General features: G+C 45.1%; 1 protein-coding gene and 1 pseudogene across 1 annotated transcript in view; one reads left to right on the top strand and one right to left on the bottom strand.

Annotated features, from left to right (window-relative positions):
• Nucleotides 1-12,875, bottom strand: part of LOC126035357 (uncharacterized) — a 503,584-nt gene that overhangs the window by 395,303 nt on the left and 95,406 nt on the right. The window lies entirely within an intron of this gene.
• Nucleotides 1-12,875, top strand: part of LOC126035541 (cardiomyopathy-associated protein 5-like) — a 51,291-nt pseudogene that overhangs the window by 7,684 nt on the left and 30,732 nt on the right.

Genomic DNA, 12,875 nt, shown 5'->3' with positions numbered 1-12,875 from the left:
CGGATTCTTAAAGCATCCCTTAACACGACCTAAAGCAACTAATCCCAAAACTTGCTTAACACAATTTACCCCCTGCTTTTCTAAAAAGCACTGTAATAATTTTAGGGCTACCTCTTGATCCATTGCTGGCCGGCTTCTTGATGCTCCTTGATGCTCCTTGATTAAGGCACCTCGGTTAAAAAGTCTTTGCAGTCTTTTTCCAGTAGCCCTCACTGACGGCGAACCCCTTTTGGACGGTCCAGGCACGAGAGTTAACACACCAACCAAGACGATCAGCGTTCGGTTAATCTTTTGCCCCCCGGTCGCTGCTACCGGTGCTTCTCAGTGTCCGTCGCTCCAATTCCCCTTTCTTCGGTCCCTGTTCGGGCGCCATTTGTTGGAGCGGCGGAGGAATGCACATAAGTTGACCCAATATGAGTGATAGAAGTGATTCAACTTTATTTGCACGGATAGCTCATATTTATACAGTTTGTGAAAATTATGCCTACTAGTCCTAATATGATTGGTACATTGCTAATGTTTATTCATTACTAAAACACACCCACTTGTGGTTGGCAGCTACGCGTGTTCCGTAACTTTCTCATGAGAACTTCTTCAAAAGTTACTTGTGAAGTTATGCCAAGGTCACACCGCCCCTGTCTTTCTCCTGATAACAGCGAGACCAGCTATTGTTTTTCTCCCAATATCAGTAAAGCCAGCTATTTTCAGCCAAGGCCTAGTCTTGCTGCTCAAACTGACATTCTTTCACACAGAACTCTGCTCGCACAACTTTTCCACAGGCTGTGGTGGGTTGACCCTGGCTGGATGCCAGGTGCCCACCAAAGCCGCTCTATCACTCACCCTCCTCAGCTGGAACTGGGGAGAGAAAAATATAACGAAAGGCTCGTGGGTCAAGATAAGGGCAGTTTAATAAAATGATAGCAAAGGTCGCGCGCGAAAGCAAAGAAAAAACAAATGATGTTACTCTCTACTTCCCATTAGCAGGCGATGTCTGGCCACTTCCTGGGAAGCAGGGCTCCAGTAAGCGTAGTGCTTGCTCCGGAAGACAAAAATGCCCCCCCCTCCGTCTCCCTTCACTTAGCTTTTATATCTGAGCTGACATCATATGGTATGGAATATCTGTTTGGTTAGTTTAGGTCAGCTGTCCTGGTTATGTCCCGTCCCAAGATCTTGCCCTGCCCCAGCCTGCCATTGAGGGGAGGGCAAAAATGTTGGAGAGACAGCCTTGATGCTGTGCCAGCACTGCTCAGCAGTAGCCAAAACACTGGTGTGTTATCAACACCTTTCTAGCTACAGAGCTGCAGAGCACAGTGCTATGAGGGCTGCTATAGGGAGTACTAACTCCATCTCAGCCAGACCCAATACAATCTCCACCCCTTATTCCATACCATTTGCGTCCTGCTCAGGTCCCACATAATTTAATACAGATATCTTCTAACCATACTATTGTATTTAATTCTCATTACTGAAATCCTTTCTTACCAACACTTACAACTGAAACTACATACTTAAACCACTTTTATACCCAACGTACAGATTTATACATTCTTATTAATTACTATCCCTTGTCCTTTAAGAGATAGATATTCCAGGGGCTTCTTCCACTCCTTCAGATGTTCACACACAGGTTATGACTTGGGCCCCATCCATCAAGATGAGTGGTCAGGACAGGAGAAGCAGTACGTTCAATCGTTGGGCACCAACGTCGGCTTGGTTTGGGTCACCGATGCACTTGTCTGGTTCCTTGCGAAGTTCACTCCTCTGCAGTTCAGGTCATTCCTGCTACATTACTTCCTGCAACATACAACTCACATCACAGATTATTTTTCCCCCAAGGTTAAATGTCCTTGAGGCACACACTGGGTCTCCCCATCCTTCCGCATTACCCACCAAGTACACCCAGGTCCCTGAGCAAAGACAATCCCACGAATGGGTTTGCCTTTTCCCATGGGAGGTGCAATCCACACTGCCTTCCCCAGCCACTTCCCCATGTGCACCACGGGGACCTTATCTCCTCCCACAGTATGTAGGGGTTTTGTTTGGGCAGGACCAGGACGGTTAGCAGATCCTCTAGAGTTAACTAGCCAAGTGGCTTCTGCTAAATTTGCATCCCAATGCTTCCATGTCCCATTGCCTAGCGCTCTCAACATACTCTTCAACAGTCCATTATATCTCTCAATTTTTCCAGATGCCTGCGGGTGATAGGGTATGTGGTATACCCACTCAATGCCATGTTTCTTTGCCCAGGAGCTTATGAGGTTATTTCGGAAACGAGTCCCATTGTCTGATTCAATTCTTTCTGGGGTACCGTGTTGCCATAAAATTTGCCTTTCGAGGCCTAAGATGGTGTTTCGGGCAGTGGCATGGTTTACAGGATATGTTTCTAGCCAACCAGTAGTTGCTTCCACCATGGTGAGTACGTAGCACTTGCCTTGGCGTGTTCGTGGCAGTGGTCCAATGTAGTCAATTTGCCAGGCCTCGCCATATTGAAAACCCAACCACCGCCCTCTGTTCCAGGGAGACTTTACTCTGGTGGCTCTTTTGATTGCAGCACATGTTTCACATTCATGAGTGACCTGTGTGATGGCCTCCATGGTCAGGTCCACCCCTCGATCACGAGCCCACCTATATGTTGCATCTCTCCCTAGATGTCCCGATGTCTCATGGGCCCATCGAGCTACAAATAGCTCACCCTTACGCTCCCAGTCCAGGTCCACCTGAGCTATATCTATTTTGGCAGCCTTGTCTACCTGTTCATTATTTCGATGTTCTTCAGTGGCACAGCTTTTGGGCACGTGAGCATCTACATGACGTACCTTTAGAGTCATGTGTTCTACACGGGCAGCAATGTCCTGCCACAATGCTGCTGCCCAGATGGGTTTACCCTTGCGTTGCCAATTGGTCTTCTTCCACTGCTGTAGCCACCCCCATAGGGCATTAGCCACCATCCAGGAGTCTGTATAGAGGTAGAGTACCGGCCACTTTTCTCGTTCAGCAATGTCTAGAGCCAGTTGGATGGCTTTCACTTCTGCAAACTGACTTGACACGCCTTCTCCTTCAGTGGCCTCAATGACTTGTCGTGTGGGGCTCCACACAGCAGCTTTCCACTTCCGATGGTTCCCTACCACACGACAGGATCCATCAGTAAACAAAGCATAACACCTTTCATCTTCTGATAACTCATTATATGGTGGTGCCTCTTGGGCACGAGTCACCTCCTCAGGTGATGCTCCAAAATCTCTGCCTTCTGGCCATTCCATGATCTCTTCCAGAATTCCTGGGCGGTTAGATTTCCCCAGTCGAGCCCGTTGCATGATCAATGCTATCCACTTACTCCATGTAGCGCTGGTTGCATGATGTGTAGAGGGGATGTTTCCTTTGAACATCCAGTGTAGCACGGGCAATCGTGGTGCCAAGAGGAGATATGTTTCTGTACCAACAACTTCTGAAGCGGCTCGAACCCCCTCATATGCTGCTAATATCTCTTTTTCAGTCGGGGTATAGTGAGCTTCTGATCCTCGGTACCCCCGGCTCCAAAACCCTAATGGTCGACCTCGGGTTTCTCCTGGTGTTTTCTGCCACAGGCTCCAGGTGAGACCATGTTCCCCAGCTGCAGTGTAGAGTACATTTTGTACATCTGGTCCTGTTCGGACGGGCCCAAGAGCTACTGCACGAGCTATTTCCTGTCTGATATGCTCAAAGGCTTGTTGTTGTTCAGGGCCCCATTCAAAATAGTTCTTTTTCCGCGTTACTCGATAGAGAGGGCTCACAAGCTGACTATAACCTGGAATATGCATTCTCCAGAACCCCACAAGGCCTAGGAAAGCTTGTGTTTCTTTCTTGTTAGCTGGTGGAGACATAGTTGCTATCTTGTTAACCACATCCATAGGGACATGACGGCGACCATCCTGCCATTTTATTCCCAAGAACTGAATCTCCTGTGCAGGTCCCTTGACCTTACTTTTCTTTATGGCGAAACCAGCTTTCAGAAGAATCTGAATTATTCTTTTTCCCTTCTCAAACACTTCTTCTGCCTTGTTGCCCCATACGATGATGTCATCTATGTATTGTAAATGTTCAGGGGCATCGCCTTGTTCCAGTGCCATTTGGATTAATCCGTGACAAATGGTAGGGCTGTGCTTCCACCCCTGGGGCAGCCGATTCCAGGTGTATTGGACACCTCTCCATGTGAAAGCAAACTGTGGCCTGCACTCTGCTGCCAAAGGAATGGAGAAAAATGCATTGGCAATATCAATTGTAGCATACCATGTGGCTGCCTTTGATGCCAGTTCATATTGAAGCTCTAACATGTCTGGTACAGCAGCACTCAATGGCGGTGTCACTTCATTCAGGCCGCGATAATCTACTGTTAACCTCCATCCTCCATCAGACTTCTGCACTGGCCATATAGGACTATTAAAAGGTGAATGAGTCTTGCTGATGACTCCTTGGCTCTCTAGGTGATGAATCAGCTCATGGATGGGAGCCAGGGAGTCTCGGTTTGTCCGGTATTGCCAACGGTGCACTGTCCTGGTAGCGATAGGCACCTGCTGTTCTTCAACTTGCAGCAATCCCACAGTAAAGGGATCTTCTGAGAGGCCAGGCAGGGTAGATAGCTGTTTGATCTTCTCTGCATTTACAGTGGCTACACCAAAAGCCCACCGGCACCCCTTTGGGTCCTTGAAGTACCCTCTCTTGAGGTAGTCTATGCCAAGGATACAAGGGGCCTCTGGACCGGTCACAATGGGGTGCTTTTCCCACTTGTCCCCTGTCAAGCTCACTTCAGCCTCCAGTATAGTCAATTCTTGGCATCCCCCTGTCACTCCAGAGATCCAGATGGATTCTGTGCCCCTGTATCCTGATGGCATCAGTGTACACTGTGCACCAGTGTCTACCAAAGCCTTATACTTCTGTGGGTCTGATGTGCCAGGCCATCGAATCCACACAGTCCAGTATATCCAATCATCCCTTTCCTTCTCCTGGCCGAAGGCAGGGACCCTCTATTGCTGTTCCTCATCAGAATATTCAGTGTCCGATCCTTGCGGTACCAGACCAGAAGTCCCCTCACCAGAATCAAGGGAGGTGGTTTCAGTTCTTCTATGCCTGGAGGATCGCTGAGTGCCTTCTTGGGCCTCTACAGCAACTACGCTGACAGCCTTCTTCTTGGGTGACCCCTTCTTAACAGCTGTCTTCCCTCTCAGTTCACGTACGCGGGCTTCCAGCTTAAAGGTGGGTTCACCATCCCACTTCCTCATGTCCTCCCCTTGGTCACGCAGGAAGAACCACAGTGTACCACGTGGCATATGCCTTGGGCTCCCTTTCCCTCTGACCGGGGCAGGGGAGAACTGATTTCTTGGAGCATCCCTAACAGCCAAGGCACTGTCCTGTAGGGATGAGGAGACACAGAGATTTTCCTCAAAGTTTTGGAGCCAAGACGACACTTTCTCCACAGTTGGTGTTTCCATATCTGGACAATACATTGCTGCCAAGCTGTTAGAATACGACGCTGGGGCACCTTGAATCACCTTTCGCCACATGGCTCGTGTGCACAGGACATCCTCTGGGTCTTTGGAAACTTCCTCGTCATCTAGATCACTGTAGATGACTTCCACCACTGCTAACTCTCTCAGGTACTGAATGCCTTCATCTGCAGTAGTCCACTTTTCTGATGAATTTACAAGATCTTCCTTGAATGGATATCTTGCCTTCACACTTGAGAGGAGCCGGCTCCAGAGACTGCAAATTGCTGCCTCTTTCCCAATTCCTCTTTCAATTCCCCGGTTTCTAGCGAGGGATCCCAGCTGTTGCGCTTCCTTGCCTTCCAGTAGCTGACTATCAGCCCCGTTATCCCAGCATCGGAGCAGTCAGGCAGCAATCCGCTCACCTGGCTGGCGGCTGTAATCTTTCCGCAAGTCCCGAAGTTCTGAGGACGTCAGGGACCGGGTAGTTTCTGCTTCTTGTTTAAGTTCCCTCACTCCTTCCTCCAATTTCCTTATCGAAGGACCAGCTTCTAAATCAAGCCTTTCCTCTTCTTCTTCTTCCCTCACTAATCGATCGTATGGACCCGTTGATCTCCTTGTCCACTGTTTCCGTTTCACTACTGGGGCAATTACTGTAGTTGTTGTTTGGGTCCCTATCTCGAGCATCGTGTCCTTAGATGCAGTCTGGGTCCCTGCCTCAACCATGGTCCTCTGAGAGTATTGAACTGTGGCTCGGTAGGCATAGGCCAGGCCCCAGTACAGTGCGAGAAGCTGCTGGTTTTCATTGGGATAGGCAAGGCACCCTTCTATCAGGTGGCGTGTCAGTTTGCCAGGGTTACTTGCCTGTTCGGATGTAAAATCCCAGATTATGGGAGGTGATAACCGTCCTAGGAATCTGCCCAAATCCTTCCATATACCCTGCCACCCAGGGACTGGTCGCTTGAGGGCACATTTCAATATTGCCTCACCTAAAACTTGCCTCCTCTTATACCAGGAAGAGACCAGGTTCCACAATACCCATAATATGCCACCAGTATTAATTATTAGTATTGAACAGCTCACGTAAGGGTGAACAAGGACCTCGGGAGCCTGCATAATAAAACCATTCACATCAATGCCTGGTAGGGAGAGGGAGATGTGTTCCCTCATCTTCTCCACAAGATAGCTCCCACAACACAGCAAAGCCATCACTGCCAGGACAAAGCACATAGACACTATTTGTATTAGCACGTTCCCACGTTCCTTCATTCTCCACACAAGATAGCTCCCACAGCACAGCAAAGCCATCAGTGCCAGGACAAAGCACACAGCCATTATTTGCATTAACATGTTCCCAAACTCAGCAAGCTAGAGATAAGCAAGCAGCTAACAAGCTCTGTGACCTGCACAGGAGCTTGCCACTTAATAACTAGCTATAGAACGCTTAATGCAAAACTGCCGTTGTCGTGCCCCACGTTGGGTGCCAAAAAGGACTGTGGTGGGTTGACCCTGGCTGGATGCCAGGTGCCCACCAAAGCCGCTCTATCACTCACCCTCCTCAGCTGGAACGGGGGAGAGAAAAATATAACGAAAGGCTCGTGGGTCAAGATAAGGGCAGTTTAATAAAATGATAGCAAAGGTCGTGCGCGAAAGCAAAGAAAAAACAAATGATGTTACTCTCTACTTCCCATCAGCAGGCGATGTCTGGCCACTTCCTGGGAAGCAGGGCTCCAGTACGCGTAGTGCTTGCTCCGGAAGACAAAAATGCCCCCCCCTCCGTCTCCCTTCACTTAGCTTTTATATCTGAGCTGACATCATATGGTATGGAATATCTGTTTGGTTAGTTTAGGTCAGCTGTCCTGGTTATGTCCTGTCCCAAGATCTTGCCCTGCCCCAGCCTGCCATTGAGGGGAGGGCAAAAATGTTGGAGAGACAGCCTTGATGCTGTGCCAGCACTGCTCAGCAGTAGCCAAAACACTGGTGTGTTATCAACACCTTTCTAGCTACAGAGCTGCAGAGCACAGTGCTATGAGGGCTGCTATAGGGAGTACTAACTCCATCTCAGCCAGACCCAATACACAGGCCCATGTCCTTTTTCAGCAAGCCACTTCCCAACATTCTCTAAGTTGTTTAGAAGCTTTGATTGGCTGCTGCATGCAAGCATTTAGTGTCCACGTGCACAAGCATAAAATGTGATTGGTTATATGGACACTGTACACGCGTATAAACATAAGATATAGTTGGTTATACTAACTGTATACACGCATAAACATAGGACATAATTGGCTATATTAACTAGAGCATGCGAAACTTGTCTCAGTCTAATTGGTCAAGATAAACTGCCGAATTGAGGTTGTTTGTGCCAAGTTCCCTTTATCGTGGAATGCGCACCTGTGTTTTTCTAATTGGGATCTTTCTTTTTCTGTCTTCTTGTGTATTCTGTTCAAGGCCTTCTAAAGGCGTCTGGAATGCTCTTGCGACCATGAGCTACTTTTAGGCCCAGTAACTAAGTTCCATATAATTGATCCCTACATACAGGTTCGTTGTATTCTTCTGGAAAAAGAGAATAAGAAATGGTATTGCCAGAGTTGCAACATCCACAGCTGTCTTATCCTATTAGAGAAATAGAAGAGGAAGCTACACATCAGAAATCAAACTATCCAGATTTGTCATATTCTGTTGGCCAATAAGAGCACCATGAAATTGAACAACCAGAGGTGGAAGGAATGGATTTGTCCTATACAGCTGGCAAATCACAGCACTCGCAACCTGCCCAAATAGTACTGCAACAGCCAGAGCTTTTGGAGTCCTTTGGCAAACTAGAGGAAAAGGGCATGGCCCAGCCTGGCTTTTTGCACTCCCTTGGTGAAGAAAAACAGAAACCAGCTTCACAGTTAGACTTAGTGCAACAAGGTTTATCACATTCACTTGGCAAAAGAGAAAAACAGGAAACTGCTCGAGCAGGGTTCATGCCTTCTGATTTTTCATATTCCACGGGAAAAGCAGAGCAGTTGCAAATGGAACGACCAAAATCAAAACATCCAGATTTGTCATATTCTCTTGGCAAAGAAGAAACTCATGGAATAAAACTATCAGATTTATTGTACACCTATGGCAAAGCAGAGCAGCCACAGGCTGTCCAGGTGGAGCACCCAGAAATGTCATACTTTGCAGATGAAACAGAGGGGGGGAAATGGGGTCCAACCTGAACTGCAGTGTGTTAATTTGCAGTACTCTGTTGTTGAAACAGAGCTACCAGAAACACTTTCTGTATCATATACCTTTGGCAGGATTGAGGAACAAGAAACTGCACAACCGGACTTTGAACAATCAGATTTATCAAGTTCTACTGACAAAGCAGAAAAGCACGAAACAGCCCCACTGAGAGCAGGACGTTCAGAGAAGCGAGACACTGGGGCTACTTCATCTCTAACTGCTCAGTTGGAAACTGAACAAGATTTATCCTTTTTCACTGAGGAAGCAAAGAGTAAAAAAATTAAACCATATTCATCTCTTCCTGAACAAACAGTGTCTGTACCTTTGGGTATTTCACATTCTGTTTCTGAAACAAAACCAGAAGGAAGTCCAAAGTCTTCACCTGTAACTGGAGGCCTGTCCCCCAAGCACTTAGATTTATCTTACACCCATTGTAAAACACAACAGTCAGAAACTGTCCAGCCTGAGTCAGATTTCTACTTTGCAAGAAAAGAAGCAGAGAATACAAATGTTCATCCACATTTGCCTGTGGCTGCACAACCAGAGACTGAACATGTAATTTCACCTGAAACAGAGAGAGAACACTCTCCATATTACTTCCACACAGCTACACAATTAGAATCTGAACAATTAAATTTTCCATATTCTATAGATAAAGCAGAAACTCTAGAAAGTCAAGATTATTTAACTATACCTTCAAAACTGGAGTCTGAACCTTCAGTTCCATTTTATTCAGTTGATGAAACATATCAGCAAGAAATTCCACGTTATTCAAAACCTGCCACTCAGTATTTGGTTCCCACATGGTCCCTTGCTGAACAAGAAAAGCAAAGCATGCAGCTACTTATTCCCCAGTCTGCACAATAAGAGTGTAAACATGTAATTCTACCACATGATGAAAAAGAATTGCAAAAAATTCTGCTATATTCATGTAAACCAGCAAGCCTGAAGACAGTGCAGTTGAAGAGTATGTCTCTAACATGCACACAAGACCAAGATGAACAAGAATCTCAAGATCATTTGTTGGACACAGAATATTTGTCATCAGAGCAGCTAAGGAGTCCCCCCAAATTCACTACTGAGCAGGATAAGCAAAAAATGCAACCTGATGTGCAGGAAGTACCAAGGTTGGTGACCACAGAGTCAAAGGTGACTGCTGTAGCAGACTGGCAAGCATTGTCATCAGATTCATTTGTACCTTTTCATACATTACCTGAAATGTCAGTATCAGTGGCTTTCACTGATGATGAAAAGAAACAAAATATTCCATCATCTTTATCTGACGTAGTAGGCATTCTTGGAAAGCAATCTAACATAGTTTCAGGCATTTATACTGAAGGAGAGGATAGACATGAAATGCAACCATATTTTACAGAGCAAAAGCACACATCCTTAGAGCATCTGGGAGCTGTTTCATCAGATCTTGTTTATGAAACTGTGACACACCAAACTCATTATTATTCTGGTGAACGGAGAAGCCTTTCTTCAGCAGAGATGAAATACATTTGCTCTAGTTCTGATGAAAAGCAGAACCAAGATATTCCATCTTTTGGGATAGCTAGCTGGCTGATAGAAGAGGTGAAAGCTTGCTCAATTAGTCCAATAAGAGCTACAGAAGTACACAAGCAAGGAATTCAACTTTCTCCAAATGAAGCTTCTGATTTTGGATTAAAACAAAGAATAAAGGAGATATGTTTAGAGTTTCTGATTCAGTGTCAAGTGAAATTTCCCACAGAATGTCCTCAGAAACTAGTCACAGAGCACAAAGGTATGATTTACCATCTCTGGGAGGAGATAATCCAGGTCCAGAAAAAACTAGCATTGGAAACCCTACAAAAATGGAAGCAATGCAACATCTGGAGGTAGACAAAGTATCTGAAGTGCCTGAACATTACCTGAGAAGAGAAGAAGAAGAAATGGAACATGTGAGTGCTGTAGAAGACAGTCAGCATGCTCCAGAACCTACTGAACAAAAAGATCTATTTAATATTATTTCAGAAGGTTATGAAATACTCAATATTCATGCTCCTACACATATTTCTTCTGTTGATCAAGAAGAAAGTAAACACATGCCAGATAAACTAGAATACTTGGAAACAAATCCTTCATTTAAAAGCAAATTAGCTGATAATGGCCATAGAGCCTTAGCTTCTGGAACAACCACAGAAATTTCAGAAAGCTCAGTGTTGGGAAAGCCTGCAAGCCATGAACTAAAAGAATTGGTCAAAAATGATGATGTTGACAAAACTGAAGAAACACAACAAGAAAATGCCATGTTACCAGAAAACAATAATAATGCAGTGTTGGATCCTAATAATGGTATGGCCGATATGGATTATTTTGAAAAATATACCTTGATTGATGACAAATCCCCAATTAAGCCACATTTTGAAAGACCAAGTTCATTGTTTCCTGTGACAGAAGATCCCAATGAACCTGTGGAAGAAGCCACATCTTTTAAAGAAAGCACTGAGGTAGATACTTTGGAAGAGGAGTTTTCCTTACTTGAGGATCTGGATGAAGTCTTTTATGGTACTGTGAAAGGAGAAAGCAAAATGCAGTCTTTTGCAGATGCTACAAAACCTTTACCTCTGCAGAAATCAATTGACATTAGCAGTAAAAAAGTTACAAATGTAGATGAACAGAAGTCACCAGGGACCCCACTCTTTGATTCAGAAGGAGCGCTAGAATGATCTCTGTTGTTCCCTACCACTGTTGCTGTAGTTAATCCAGAGCTTCTAGAGAAGCTACCTGCTCTGTTGTTTTTATACGAGGACCTCTATGCAGAAGCAGTAGGAGAAAAGACAAAGGATGAGACTCCTTCTGATGAGGAAAGTGGTAATTCTAATGTGTCTTTCCCTAGTAAAAATTCAGACACAGATGATGGAACAGGAATATATTTTGAAAAATACATTCTTAAAGATGAAATTCCTAGTAAGGCCATAGGGCCTCAAAAGGATCACATACCAGAGGATGAGACTTTTAGTGGAGGAATTTCAGTTCAGAGTTCAGAGGACAAACACAAGCAGGGGTCTGGTGATGTTTCACGTGTCAGGACTGAGATTCTGTCAAAGGAGCGTTGTAGAGAGAGAGAAAGTCCAGGTTGACAGTGACATTCAAGCAAGAATTTGTCAACCAATGCATGCCATTCCTTTTGGAAGCAAAGTAATTCTTTCAGGTGCAAGAAGTGATACCACTGAACAAAGAGAAGAAGAAAATGTACCTGTAGAAACAACTGAGGAATTGCCAGAGCAGTCAAGTCATCAAGAGTATAGTCAACAAGTGGATTATCAGGGAGCTGCATATCAATAAGCTGGTAATAAGCAGGAAGAATGGCATGAAATAACAGCAGTTCCTCAAATGAAAAATATGTCCCATATGTCAGGACTCCTGTTGAAGACAGTGAAGATGATCAGTATACCCAGGAAAATCTTTCACATGTCCCTACCATTCAGCAAACAGAGAAGCCAGACTTGCAAAGAGAGGAGCAGCACCCTGATGTTTATGAAGATCTCACTGAGTCAATGAACTATGATGTGATTACGCAAGAACTTTTGCAAGATGTAATATCATCTGAATTCACACATGAGGAACTATTATTTGAAGACAGGGACTCTTTTGAGCATGTTGGTGATAGTTATGAATTTGATAATGAGCCAGAGCAAAGAACACCTGTCGAGCTTGAAGATTCAGGCTTTGTGGTGATGTATCCTGAAAAATCAGCAACAAACATTTCTCAAGTTGAGAGCCCACAAAGACAACTGAAGAAAGCACAAGCAGACACATACTGTTACCGCTGCAAATGCCCAATATCTGCTATTGACAAGCTTTTTGGAGAACATAAAGACCATGAAGTTACAACACTAGATGCTGCTGCAACCAAGATGAAGGTAAGAATTAATTTGGGTGAGGGAAGGAGATACTGAGGCTAATTTCTCCAGGCCTCCCTTGTTGTCAGTGAAGAGGCTTCAGAGAGCAGTCCAGAGGCTGTCATAGTATCTATAAAATAAAAACTATTCCTAAACACCTGTGAGAGCTCTTGAAGGTATTCTCTAGAGTCCTAGGCTTGTTAAGCTTTTATTTTTATTTGTTCAGAAGTTTGAACAACCTTGTTTATATGTAGCTGTTACGAGACTTTCCATCTTTTAGCCTTCTCATCTGTGTAAGTTTGTCTGATTTGTATGTGTAGGGGGAGAAATG

The sequence above is a fragment of the Accipiter gentilis genome, chromosome W (genome assembly GCF_929443795.1).
Source record: "Accipiter gentilis chromosome W, bAccGen1.1, whole genome shotgun sequence".
Lineage (NCBI taxonomy): Eukaryota > Metazoa > Chordata > Aves > Accipitriformes > Accipitridae > Astur > Astur gentilis.
This window is presented reverse-complemented; position numbering and strand designations above follow the sequence as displayed.